This window comes from Camellia sinensis, chromosome 10 (assembly GCF_055761805.1).
Source record: "Camellia sinensis isolate YWXY chromosome 10, ASM5576180v1, whole genome shotgun sequence".
Taxonomy (NCBI): Eukaryota; Viridiplantae; Streptophyta; class Magnoliopsida; order Ericales; family Theaceae; genus Camellia; species Camellia sinensis.
Window position 1 is genome coordinate 118,132,491 of NC_138970.1, and position 13,160 is coordinate 118,145,650.

At 35.3% G+C, this 13,160-nt stretch overlaps 1 pseudogene; it reads right to left on the bottom strand.

Moving 5' to 3' along the window:
* Positions 1-308: 308 nt before the first annotated feature.
* On the bottom strand, positions 309-12,529 carry LOC145800650 (putative LRR receptor-like serine/threonine-protein kinase At4g31250; annotated as a pseudogene).
* Between the last annotated feature and the right edge of the window lie 631 nt (positions 12,530-13,160).

The following is a 13,160-nucleotide window of genomic DNA, read 5'->3' on the forward strand; positions in this document are numbered from 1 at the left end:
AAAATTAAACCTTATTTTCAAATACCATTTAATTTTCAAGCCTCAAAACCTTCAAACTTAATGAATTGAAAAGTTATCAACACACATCATGTCCCCACTCACTTCCATAAACATTATATCCCTAACCAGTCCTGCTACAAACAAAGAAACTAATATATAAATAAACATGAAGTACAGGAGAACTGATAAGATTTTATTAGATTTGTTGGTTGAACTGGAAAACTTTAAAAATCTTGTCTAGCCATACATATTTCGTGTCCAATATTGTCTGACCAGTTTCTATATTCCTAGACTTATTGTATGGCAATTCAACCCGTGACTGAGAAAGAGAAGTCCTCATCAGTCATGGCTCTAGAAGAGTACATGTCACCTTCACTAGCATAAGAAGAGTTGTCTTCATCACTATCTCGTTCTTTTAACTCTTCAATCTTGTCAATTGCCTCCCTCAAATCCCACCTCCTCTCCACATTCCACTCACAACAACACATTCCAATCTTCAAAAGCTTAAGCATCTGTCCTTCGCCATTCTTGGTTCCTTTCATGTCTTTATCAAACACCTCACCTGTCCACTCCTCTCTCACAACAGAGTTGACCCAAACTGCCAAATCCGCATTACCAGTTTTACCTTGTTTTAAATAATTTGCTGGGAACTTACCGGTTAACATCTCGAGTATGAGAATGCCAAGGCTCCACACATCTGTCTTGTTGGTGGTGCAGTCATGTTGGCTAAACTCAGGTGACTTGTAGGCTACCATGAATTTTTGAGCATGTTCTCTGTTAATCACAGGCACAAGCGCATAATCTCCCAAGAGGGGTTCGAAAGTGTCATCTAGAAGCACATTTGATGATTTTAGGTTACCATGGGGCAATGTCAGGCTAGGTATCTCTTTGTACAGGTAAGCCAATCCCTTGGCTACTCCTTTGATGATTTTTAAACGGGTTGGCCAGTCAAGCCCCGCCTGGATGGGACTACATTTACCTAAATTAGGTAATTAAAAGGAGACCATTAACACAAACAAAGAAAAAGGACTTAAATACATATATATCACTGAAATATTTCATCTAAACTCCTTTATCTCCTTTGTGGTTTCACATGTGATACAATGAGTACAATTTTCTTTTTATTTTTCTTTTTATTTTTATGTTTTTTTAATGAGTAATGATATATAATTAAAAAAATTCATTTGTAATTGTTGTGCAAAATCATGTGCCTCAATGTGAACATTTTACTTTAAAGCATAACGCCCCATTAAGATTACTTTTATTCACAAAGGGGGTAGAGAATTATTTATTTATTTATTATAATATACTGAGTCCTACACTAATATGCTAATATGCTATTAATTCTAGAAACATAGAAAAATGTAAATAATTTTATTTAGAAAAATGGTAGGTGGTCTTGATTCAATTTTTGTATGATAGAATATATATTTTGAATGGATCAGACACACATACTTTATATATGTATACACTGATTTTTGAGTAAAATTTTGAGCAAGCGAGATGGGATGGGATATGGTGCATGTTATGTACAAGGAAGGAAGGAAGGAAGGAGGTTACCATGGAGATGAGATGCTAAGCTACCATTTTCAACAAAGTCAGTAATCAAAAGCTTTTCTTCTTTCTTGAAGTAGAAGGCGGCAAGAGGGAGCAAATTAGGGTGAGACAACCTTCCTAGCCTTGTCATGTGGCGATGGAATTCATCTTTTCGCACACTGCTCATATGCCTAAACTTCTTGACAACCACAGTTGGCCCAGAAAGAAGTATAGCCTTGTAAGAAGACCCTAAATTCCCACTCCCCAGAACTTGTGCAGAGGCTCTGAGTAAATCCTGTACCTCAAACCTCTCCCTCCCATTCCTTACAAAGTGCAACTGGCCTTGTTCACCCCCTTCTTCTTCTTCTTCTTATCCGTGTTTTCTTCTTCTTCCTCCTCCTCCTCTTCCTTCTGCTGTTCTTGCTTCTGCTTGTAATTGTTATCAGCAAACTCTTTCTTTGTATTCAGTTTTGCTGCTGACTTTCCAAATTGGAGGGTTGTTGTTTTGGTCTGGCTCCGTCTCCGTCTCCGTCTCCGTCTCCGGCGGCCACAACATATGAAGAAAGCTACAGTGATGGCTGCTAGTACAACAACCCCCACAACCACTATTATGATTACCATTTTTAGGACTGACCACTTCTTCGATGACTTACACTTGTTTTTCAGAGGCTTACCACAAAGGCCACCGTTCCCTGCTCAGTTCACACAAAAATATATTAATTGTTGATAGGTGCATAGTTAATTAGTGAGGGAAAATAATAATAAATAAATAAATAAAATTTGGACGACCTCCAATTGAGTTGGGAAAGGCTAAGACAAGGAGATCCGCTGTCACCATTCTTATTCAACATCGTAGCAGAGGGCCTCAATATCTTACTGAGTAGAGCTAAGGAGTTGGGCCTAATTAAAGGGGCCGAAGTGGGTTCTAATGGCCTTAGAGTCACTCATTTGCAATTCGCGGATGACACAATTATGTTTTGTGATGCAAATAGGGTGGAGGTGACCAATATCAAAAGAATCCTAAGATGTTTTGAGATTGTTTCGGGTCTGAAAATTAACTACCACAAGAGTGTCATCTGTGGGGTTGGGGTGGATGAGGAATTAGTGCAGGAGTTTGCCTTCTCTTTAAATTGTCTTCACCAAAAGTTGCCTCTCAAGTATTTGGGACTACCTTTGGGGGCAAATCCTAGCAGGAGGAGCACCTGGAAACCCGTTCTTGACAAGTTCAAACAGAAATTGTCCACATGGAAGAGAAGGTTGCTATCCTTTGCCGGGCGCCTAACATTAATCAAATCTGTATTGTCCTCTTTACCAATCTATTATATATCCTTGTTCAAAATTCCGGCTGGAGTGGCTAAGGAGATTGAGAGATTGCAATCAACTTTTCTTTGGGGTGGCTCAGATCTTCGAAGAAAAGTTCATATGGTCCGGTGGGAGGTAATTACTAAAAATAAGAAATTAGGAGGATTAGGTGTGAGGAGGATTATAACGTTGAATCAATGTTTACTATTAAAATGGTGGTGGAGATTTGGTGTGGAGAATCAATCGCTTTGGAAGGAAGTGATTTGTGCAAAATATGTGCCAGTGGATGGAAGATGGTTCCCAAAACTGTTTGGTCGAGGTTCAAAACTCTGGACTGATATAATTCATGTTGTTCAGTCCAATCCAGAGCTGCATCAGTTCTATATGAATAATTCTAAGATAGTTCTGGGGGATGGGAGAAGAGCTCTTTTTTGGAGGGACAAGTGGGTGGGTAATGTTTGCTTAATGGATGAATTTCCAAGGCTTTTCTTATTATCTAATGATAAAGATGGTGTGGTTAGTGTGTTTTTCGAAAGAAGGGCAGAGGATGGTGGATGGAACCTGGGATTTAGAAGAACTTTGATGGCTTGGGAGGAGGAAGAAGCATATAGATTATCCTGTTTGCTTAGCTCTGCACCAATACTGTGTAGTACCAAACCTGATGAGCTCCTTTGGTGTGCAGACCCTTCTAAACTCTTTTCTGTTTCATCAATTTATAAATGGACTGAATCTTCTCTGGGACTTGCAATTCCAGTGGCTGCCTCACTTTGGAACAACTTTGTGCCTCCAAAAGTGCAATTTTTCGGGTGGTTAGCTTGGCTCAGTAAGGTTAAAACATCTTATTTTCTTCATAGAATTGGAATTCTTACAGGTAATGTAAATCTTGGCTGTGTTTTTTGTCATATCGAGGTTGAATCTGTGGAACATATTTTGCTCCACTGCCCTTTTGTGTGGAGGCTTTGGTCAGATATTATTTGTTGGTGGGGATTGCAGTGGGTGATTCCAGGATCTGTGCATGGGTTGCTGGAATGGTGGTCCGGAAGTGTGATGCAGAGGCTGGAGAAGAAAATCTGGATGGCCATTCCTTTGGCCACTCTCTGGTCCACATGGAAGCACAGAAATGAGTGTGTCTTCGGTGCCTCTCAACCAAATCTGGAAGCTTTGTGTGATTTAGTGAAAGTTAGAGTTGCTATGTGGTTCAAAGCATCGAAAATCCAGGTTGATTTCTCCATTAATGATTTGGTCTTTAATCTGCCTCAGGTGAAATATTGTATCAAGAATGGAGGGTGAAGGTTTTGTTCTAGTATGGTGCACTTTAATGTGCTGGGTTATTGACTGGAGTTCAAACAGAAGCTCACTAAATTCTACTGAGTTTGCAGAATGAGAAGGATTGGGAAGGATCATCACTGCATTTATGTATTTGTAGGATCATCAGTGTAGTTTGCTATGTTGCTGATCTGGTGTATGGTTGAATCTGTTGCTCTGCTGCTGGACTCTGGGCTGCTAAGCTAAGGGCTAACTCTGTCAGGTGCAGCTTTGGTGGATCTGAGGTTTAGAAGTTTTTTTTCTAGTTTTCAAGTTTGCATTAGTGGTTGCTTTTGAAGTTTCTCAGCTGGTAGTAGGTGAGTTGTTCATGAATTAATACCTTGGCCTCTGAAGTAGGACTCAAAAGCTCATGAATTCTGTGGCAGTAGCAGCTTTAGTGCATTGTATATGGTGGCTTACTGCATTTTTGGAATCTGCTGGGTTGCTGTATGGTTGAGTTGCTGATGGTTGTCTATGAGGTCTGGCCGTTTGTAGCTGCTGGGGGTCTAACCGTTTGTAGTTTTCACCAGTCTGATCTGTTATTTAGTTTTGTTGAGTGATGCTGCTGTGATGGAGATGATTAGCTGGTCTGCTGGAATTGGTCTGCTGTGATGGAGATGTTATTCAGTTTTGTTGTGTGGTGTTAGGTGGTGATTGTGTGGTGTTAGTTTGCAATTTTGGATAGATGCTGCCAAGCCCCAATCATCTGCTGGTCTGCTTGAATTGGTCTGCTCTGCCCTGCTGCTGGAATTATTTGGGTGTTGCATGGTGATTTGGGGGTTGAGTTTTTGGGGTCTTTATTTTATTTCTGGGCATGGTCTCTCACCATCCCTTTGTGGTTGAGCTCGCAGATGATTAGCTTTGATGCGCTTCTGCTCTTCCACCTCTTTATTGATGTTCACCTCATATGTAATTGTATGTTTTCGTCATCAATAAAGTTCTCTTTTGCTGATCAAAAAAAAAAAAAAAAAAAAAGGGTGTGTGCAGTGTACACATTATAATTAAATAATAAATTGATATAATTTTATATTTTTTAAGTCGTAATTATAAAAAATAAAAACAAAAGTTATAACCAAATATCACATGTGGCATAACTAAAAATCTCATGAGTCATAACTAAAGAAAAAAAATTAATCATAACTAAATTCATGTATAGAAGAACATTTAACAAAAAAAAAAAAAAAGAAGTTATATTAATTTTGATTCACTACAACAAAAAATGGTTTATTACATTTATTTTAAAAAACAAATAGCTTTAAAATAAATTATACAATAATAAATAAAAAACCAACTAAATGGGTTAGTTGGTGAAATGTTCATTCATATGAGGTCATATATTATATAGTCTATGGTTTAATCTTTTATGTTGATAAGGACACATGTTGAAAAGTTGCCGAAAAAGTCGCCAGAAAGTCACCGGCATGGCAACTGGTAGCAGTGAAATGAACATATAGCTAATATTGAATAGATAGGTGATATGCATACATATAGTGAGAGATTTGAACATATAGTTGAACATTTGAACAAGCAGTTACACAGATAGTGAGACATTTTAACAGGTAGTTCTAAAGATAAATGCCATGTGCACATATAAGTGACATTTGAATAAATAAACAGATAGATAAGTTTTGAACAAATGAGTATCCTTTTGAACAAATAATATCTTTTTGGTTCAAAAATATTTAAATTTAGACCTATTAATCAAAAAAAATAATTCAAAATAGACATGTAACCTGAGTATCTTAAATAAATATTGTCAATGTAGATCCTCTCATTTACCCACAAGGCCAAAGAATAATGCAGCTGCCTTTTGATAGGTTTTATTTTATTTTTTGGTAAGTGACATTTTTATTTTATTTTATTTTATTTTTTATAGAATTTCAGTGTAATTGAAATTTTTACACTAGGGAAATAAAATCTAGCCATATAAGAATGGAAAATCTGATTTTTCAATTTGTTCATTTTACAGACACAATGACTTATAAATAAGATGGTTGGTTAAAAAAAAAACATGACAGAAAGTTGCTTAACCTATTTTAATAGATTGTTACATCATTAAATTTAAAAAATGAATCTAATTTTTAGACCTAAATAATATCATCGTTCAAATAATCTGTTTGATGAAAAACAAATTCATGGCTTTAAAAATAACATTTAATATAAAAAAATCGTTTCTCATTGGTCTCTCACCAACTCTGGGGTGCTAGCAAATGATAGGATGAGCTAGATGGTGCCAACCTCGTTGGGATGATCTAACCCATTGTGATGCCTTTGCACCTCCCTTTTGTCTTTATTGATGTAATTCGTTTTGTACTATGTACTGGTTTTATTCCATCAATAAAGTCTTCTTGTTGCCGATCAAAAAAAAAATTTAAAAAAAAAATTAGAGACGAAATCATTTTTTCATAATTAAATATTTTCGAAACTAAAAGTGTTATTATTATATTTTTAGTGACAAAATTAAATATTTAGTGATGAATAACCTTTTGGGACCAAAATTTTCTTCTAAAAAAGTAAACATTTATTCGTACAAAATTGTTTTGTAAATTAAAATAAGTTTATTAATAACATTTTAAAATTTTATTGGTAGAAGTCATTTTTTTATACTTTTCATGATGGGTTTTTAATGACAAATCTTGTGATAATAAGAATTGGTCTCCTAATATTATTTTCACCCAATTTTTAGTTTTACGGAAAAAATTGTTTGGTCCCTAAATTTTTATATGTTATAGTGAGATTGAGACCCTTAAAAAATGTCCCTTAATTTTATCTATAATAGCCTGGCAAATTAGGTATCAATTTTTTATTTATTAAAAACTTAACCATTTAAGGTCCAAATATTTTGCCATTAGTATTCTTATTTAATATAATAATGTTAAGTATATAAATTTTGTAACAACATTGGCATACTAGTACTTTATTTCATTCCATTAAAAAATTCATCTAAACTAATGAAAAGTGATCAACAAAAGTCTTCCAACATAGTTAAAATGTCAAATTTTAAAACTATAGAGACAAAATATCATTTATTCACTTTTTCATCCAAAATCCTTACTAAAGCCAATTATACACATAATTAAAAATCAAGTTAATTATACACATTATTAATACATATTTAGTAATTAATATTTTTATTTAATTATGCATATTATTATAAAAATGAAATTACAAATTATTGTATTATTGGCCTTAAATTTAAGTTAAATTGAGCTCATATTTGTTTAAATTTAAAATTAAGTGAAAATTTAGCAAAGAAAGTGTATTATCAGAGGGGAAAGAGTAGATAATGTTACGAAAAAATTTATAGTTTGGTCATTACTGTGTTAATATCAAATTTTGGGCCAAAATTACAATAGACTCTACCTATTATTGAACTATACGAAGTGAAGTGCAAATAGATCAAATTGCAACGAAATGAAATGAGTTTTACCCAAAATAAAACCATTGTTACTAATGATAACAACAATGACAATAACAGTAATAAAGTTCTTATGGTGTGATTGATTGAGTTGGTGATTTAAATTTACCAAAAAATATACATATGTAAAACATTGAGAACGGTAAATAAACATGAGATTTTGGTCCTTATATTTTCAATTGGTTTAATTTTGACCCTTAATTTTAGATTTTATGTCAATTTGATCCGATTAATAATATGTTAATGTTTTTCTAAAAAATTATCACTAAGGCCTCGTTTGGCAAGTATTCCTTTTAGCCAAAAAGTCAAAAAGTTAAAAAGATTAAAAAGCCAACAACCCATACCAAAAAGTCAAAGATTCCCTTTTCTCTCTACTTTTTGCACATCTTTTCGTAAAAAGTCAAAAAGTCATCCCAAACATACTAGTTTTTTTTACATTACATTTTAGTCAAAAAGTCAAAAAGTTACTAAAAAAACATGTTCCCAAACGATTGAAATTAATTCACTGAGATGAATAAGTTTATAATTTTTTCTTTAAAAATATAACAAACGACATTGATGTCTTATTTATTTTTATTTTATTTTTTTTATAAAAAATGCTAATAATTGTAATCGATTGAACTAAATTGATACAAAATCTAAAATTAAGGTTCAACATTAAGTCAATGAAAAATATAAAAATCAAAATGGCATAAAAGACAAAATGTAAGATCTATCAGTATAATTTGCCAACATTAATAAGATGATCGTATAGGTGATGCTAATGAAAAAAAGGGATAGTTGTTTTGATATTATTAATAGAACTAAACAATACAATGGGTTAAGAAAATGAATAACAGTGTGTGTGTGTGTGTTAAATATCGGAACAAAACAAAACAATATATATATCCATAACTTTTGAAATCTTGTCTATTGCTGGCTGGCTGGCTCATGCATTTGTTCTTTTTCGCTTTGATTTAATTAGCTCCTATGGTTCTGAGAGAGACTTTGTATTTTTTTTTATCAGTAAAGAAAAATTTCATTTAACAGCATGAAATTAAAGGTATAGAAAGATGACATGCATCGAGAGAGATTCGGAAGTATAAAAATACCCCTACTACTGCTACTCGCATCCATACAACCAACCCCTAAGCCCCTCATTTTTTTTTTAAAAAAAAAAAATTAAGAAGAACTTAACTAGAAAATTAAAATACATGAATCTCCACATAATGAACCCACCAAAACACCCAAACCAAACTATATTAACTAAACCAACTCCCAAAACAGCCCGAAACTAAAAACCCATCTAATCAACAACCCACTCCTCTGCCCAGGCCCACGCCTCTGCTGCTACACCTCCCAAAGCCCTCACGCCTCTGCTACATCAACACCCTACACCTCTGCTGCATCAACACGCCACCCCTAAGCTGCTGCAACTCCCAACTCCCACTACCCACACCGGCCGAGAAGACCCCAAAGCCACCACCGAGAAACCCAGCAACACCCCTGCTGAAGACACCAAGCTGCTGCACCTCCCCTGCACAACACCCACAGATCCACAGATCACAACACCCGCAAACACACCCACAGATCAACTCCCACCAGGTTTTCTTCTTAACTCACACCTCGTACCCACGCCAAAGCCTCTGCTGTAGCCCACGAAAAAAACTGCCGCCAAACTCCATAGCCAACAAGACTCCTACCTCACAGGTCATCTATCTCACACCGCGGATCCACACACCCACCGAACACCGACCACCCGCTGGGACACCTCCATACAAATGGTAGAAGTTCACCCCTCAAACTCACACTCGAGGAGGAGCGCTCGAGTGAAAACCGGAAAGAACTAAATCGCCTACGAACCAAAGTGCACCCCTCAAGCTCCTACTCGCCAAGAGCGCTCAAATGAAATTCCTGGACTCCCCTAATGAATCAACTGTAACGGCAAGGTTGAAACACAAGAAGACATCCGAAGACAAACCTAGACAGCCCCTGAAGAAATACCTGAACGGCCCCCGACTCACCAAAAACTCTCCCGCAGCAACAAAAAACACACCAAGGTGGGGAAAATGAGATATTCAAGTTTATTGAAAGAAAAACTAACAAGACAGCCACCGAAACGAGCTAAGCCAGCCGACCGCCATAGCCAAAGGCGGTGGCTGGCCAGCCCAAAAAGAGGCCGAGGAAGGAGGTTTTTAGAGAGAGAAGAGAGAGAGAGGTTTTTAGAGAGAGGAGGGCCGAGAGAGACTTTATATAAGACTAAAACCCATTCAAAAGGCAATGGATTAGATTCGATACCAAATCCATTCCAAAAATCCAAATTCGATGGATGCTATGCTGTTTGGGGAGGTCACCATGATTAGAACCATTTATCTTGTTAGATTTGTTAGGTAAATCATTCACGTCAAAAATTAGATTAATCGGATATTCATAGCTATATGAATGGATCACATTTATTTTAAGAAAAAACTGTAATCTATTCTCAAAATCACATATACCGTCTATTTTTTTAAGAACAAATATGATTCGATTTCCGATCAATTCAACTTTCTACATGAATGATTTTCTTAGCAAACTCTATAAAATGAATTGTTAAAATTATGGAAATGGTCCCAAGATTAGTCTATGCAAAAGTTATGAATAACAGGTGTGTGTGAGTGTTAAATATCAGAACAGAACAAAACAATATATATCCATAACTTTTGAAATCTTGTCTATGCTGGCTGGCTGGCTCTGTATGCTTTTGTTCTTTTTTCCTTTGATTTAGTTAGTTCCTATGGTATCTGAGAGAGACTTTATATAAGAATAAGACCCATTCAAAAGGCAATGGATTAGATTCGATACCAAATCCATTCCAAAAATCCAAATTCAATGGATGCTATGCCGTTAGGGGAGCTCACCATGATTAGAACCATTCATCTTGTTAGATTTGTTGGGTAAATCATTCACATCAAAAATTAGATTAATCGGATATTCACAGTTATATGAACGGATTACATTTGTTTTAAGAAAAAAATAATAATAATCTATTCTCAAAATCACATATACTGTCTATTTTTTTAAGAAAAAATATGATTCGATTTCCGATCAATTTGACTTTTTACATGAATGATTTCTTAGCTGGTTTGGCCAGATTGTCCTACTTGAAGTGGTTCAAATATCTTCATTTACATGTTAGTTTTATTTCTCATATATTTGTTAGGAATCATATAACTTTATTATAAGATCATATATGAATTAAAAATAAATTAAAAAATCTTTGGAGGAGAATTTATTGTCGTAAGTAGTATAAATTATTCGTCTTAGACAAGAGAGACTAACTTTTGGCCAAAAATTTCTATATAACAAGGTTACAGAATAGTTCCGCTCCATTACATGAGTGAAATGAAAATATTTAATTTATGGTTAATGATTGTAAAATAGTCACAATAATGTTATCTTTATTTCAACTCAAAAAGTGCATTTATTTATAGTAAGGGGTTGTTTAAGGTGTCCTAAATAACTGTACTTTTTGTCTTTTTGAACTAAAAAATTAAGGAAGAAAATATGGATGTTTGGGTTAACTTTTTGACTTTTTATGAAAAAATGTGTATTAAAAAGTTGTATAAATTAATGTGTAGGAGAAAATTAGGATTGGGAGTTATGCGGCCGTAATTTTTGACTTTTGATGAATAATGATAACTTTTTGACTTTTTGAATAACATTTTGACTTTTTGGCAACTTGCCAAACTTGACCTAAATAAACAAATAAGTGCAGTTATTTAGTAAGTGTTTGGGGGTAAACTAAAAAAATATTTTTTTTTTACTTACATATACTTATTTAGGTCACATCAATCAACATCTATCAACATCTCTTCTCTATTTTTCTAACCACTTTCTCTATTTTTTACACATTTTTTTTTATTATAAAAAATCAAAATACATTTATTTAAGCCACCCCTAATCTATTGCCAAACAATCCAAACAAGTTAATCCAAATAAGAACTAAAACAAATGATATTGAAAAGGAAAATGATTGGTGGCCCTAAAAAAGTTGCCCCTAATATCCCTAATTTTCAATTTTGGAAACCGTTTTCTTTTTTTCTTTCTTTTTTCCTTTTTTTTTTTTTTTTTTTTTACCTGAAATGGAATTTCGGGGCATTCGGGCCACCCCATTTCGGGCCCTCAATCACTGCCGTATTGAAAAATGGAAAATTAACAAGGTGCATGGCTTGTTGTATTTACTATTAATATAAAAATAATAAATAAATATGAGAAAACTCACTCACCAGAAAAGGAGCCAGCAAAGATGTCCTGTAGACTAGGTGGTATGGGACCCTGAAATCTGTTATTTGCAAGATTAACAGTTCTTAGATCCTTGGAAGCAAAATCAGGTAATTGACCATCAAACTGGTTATCATCAAGAAGAAGGTCAGCAAGCTTAGGCAATTTTGCAAGTGAGCTTGGAATTTTGCCAATAAACTCATTGTGAGATAACAAGACTCTCCTCAAAGACAGCATCCCAACAAAAGCATCATCTGATATCTCACCGGAGAAGCGGTTGTTGGACAGAAACAATCCTCGCAATGAACCACCAACTATTCCACCAAGTGTCTTTATGTCTGGCATTGGACCTTCAAAGTCATTGTTCATCACGCTTATGCTCCGTAAAGTCGGCAACTCTGCAAGTACTTCCATATTAATCATACCTTTCAATCCCATCCTTTCAAGTCTCAGCCCATAAAACACGTCATTCAAGCAAAGCAAACCATTCCAGTTTGAATCATTGCCGGAGCACAGACTGATGGATTCATTCCAGTCATTTAATGCACTGTCATTGGTCAATGACTCTTTGAACTTGATAAGGCTCTTTCTGGCTTCAGTATCATCAGGTGGTGCTGCTAGAGTTACCACAGCACAACTTAACAACATAAATAGAATAACTAGAACCTGATTATCAACCAAACATGACCTCATCCCATTACTACTTCTATTACTACTACATGCCATGATTGATTGGTATATTATGGTGTTGGTAGGTCAAGAATTTGAAACTACTTTTGTCTAGCTAGTATAATGCACTGCAAGGCAGGTAAGAGGATGCATATGGAAGGAAGAGGTTGGTTTTGGTTTTGGTTTTGGTTTTGGTTTTGGTTCTGGTTTTGGTTGGGTGGGACATTTGGAAATTAGTAACAAACACAGGGAGAGAGAGAGAGAGAGAGAGAGAGTGGTAAAGAAACAGAAGAGAATGGAGTTGGTAGGAGAGGCTGAAATACTGATGGGAATAATGGCCAGAGTGAAAGGTGTTAGAATTTATCATCACCTACCACCAATTTACCATCACCTACCACCACCTACTCCTCACCTACTCCTCACCTACTACACTCACCCTCTCCTATATAATGAGCCACTCACCATTTGTAATATACACAACAATATATATCAATCAATAATACATAAATTCTTACATGGTATCAGAGCAAGGTTAAGACCTTAGTATTTCTCGCTTCACCGGCGGGCGGCAATCTCGCCTTGGCCGCCCGCCGGACCTCAACCTAGTCCGCTAAAATTTTCTACACAACCCTCACTTCTTCTCTCTCCTCCAAACCCAAGACCCAAACTTGGATCTGACCAAGACCTC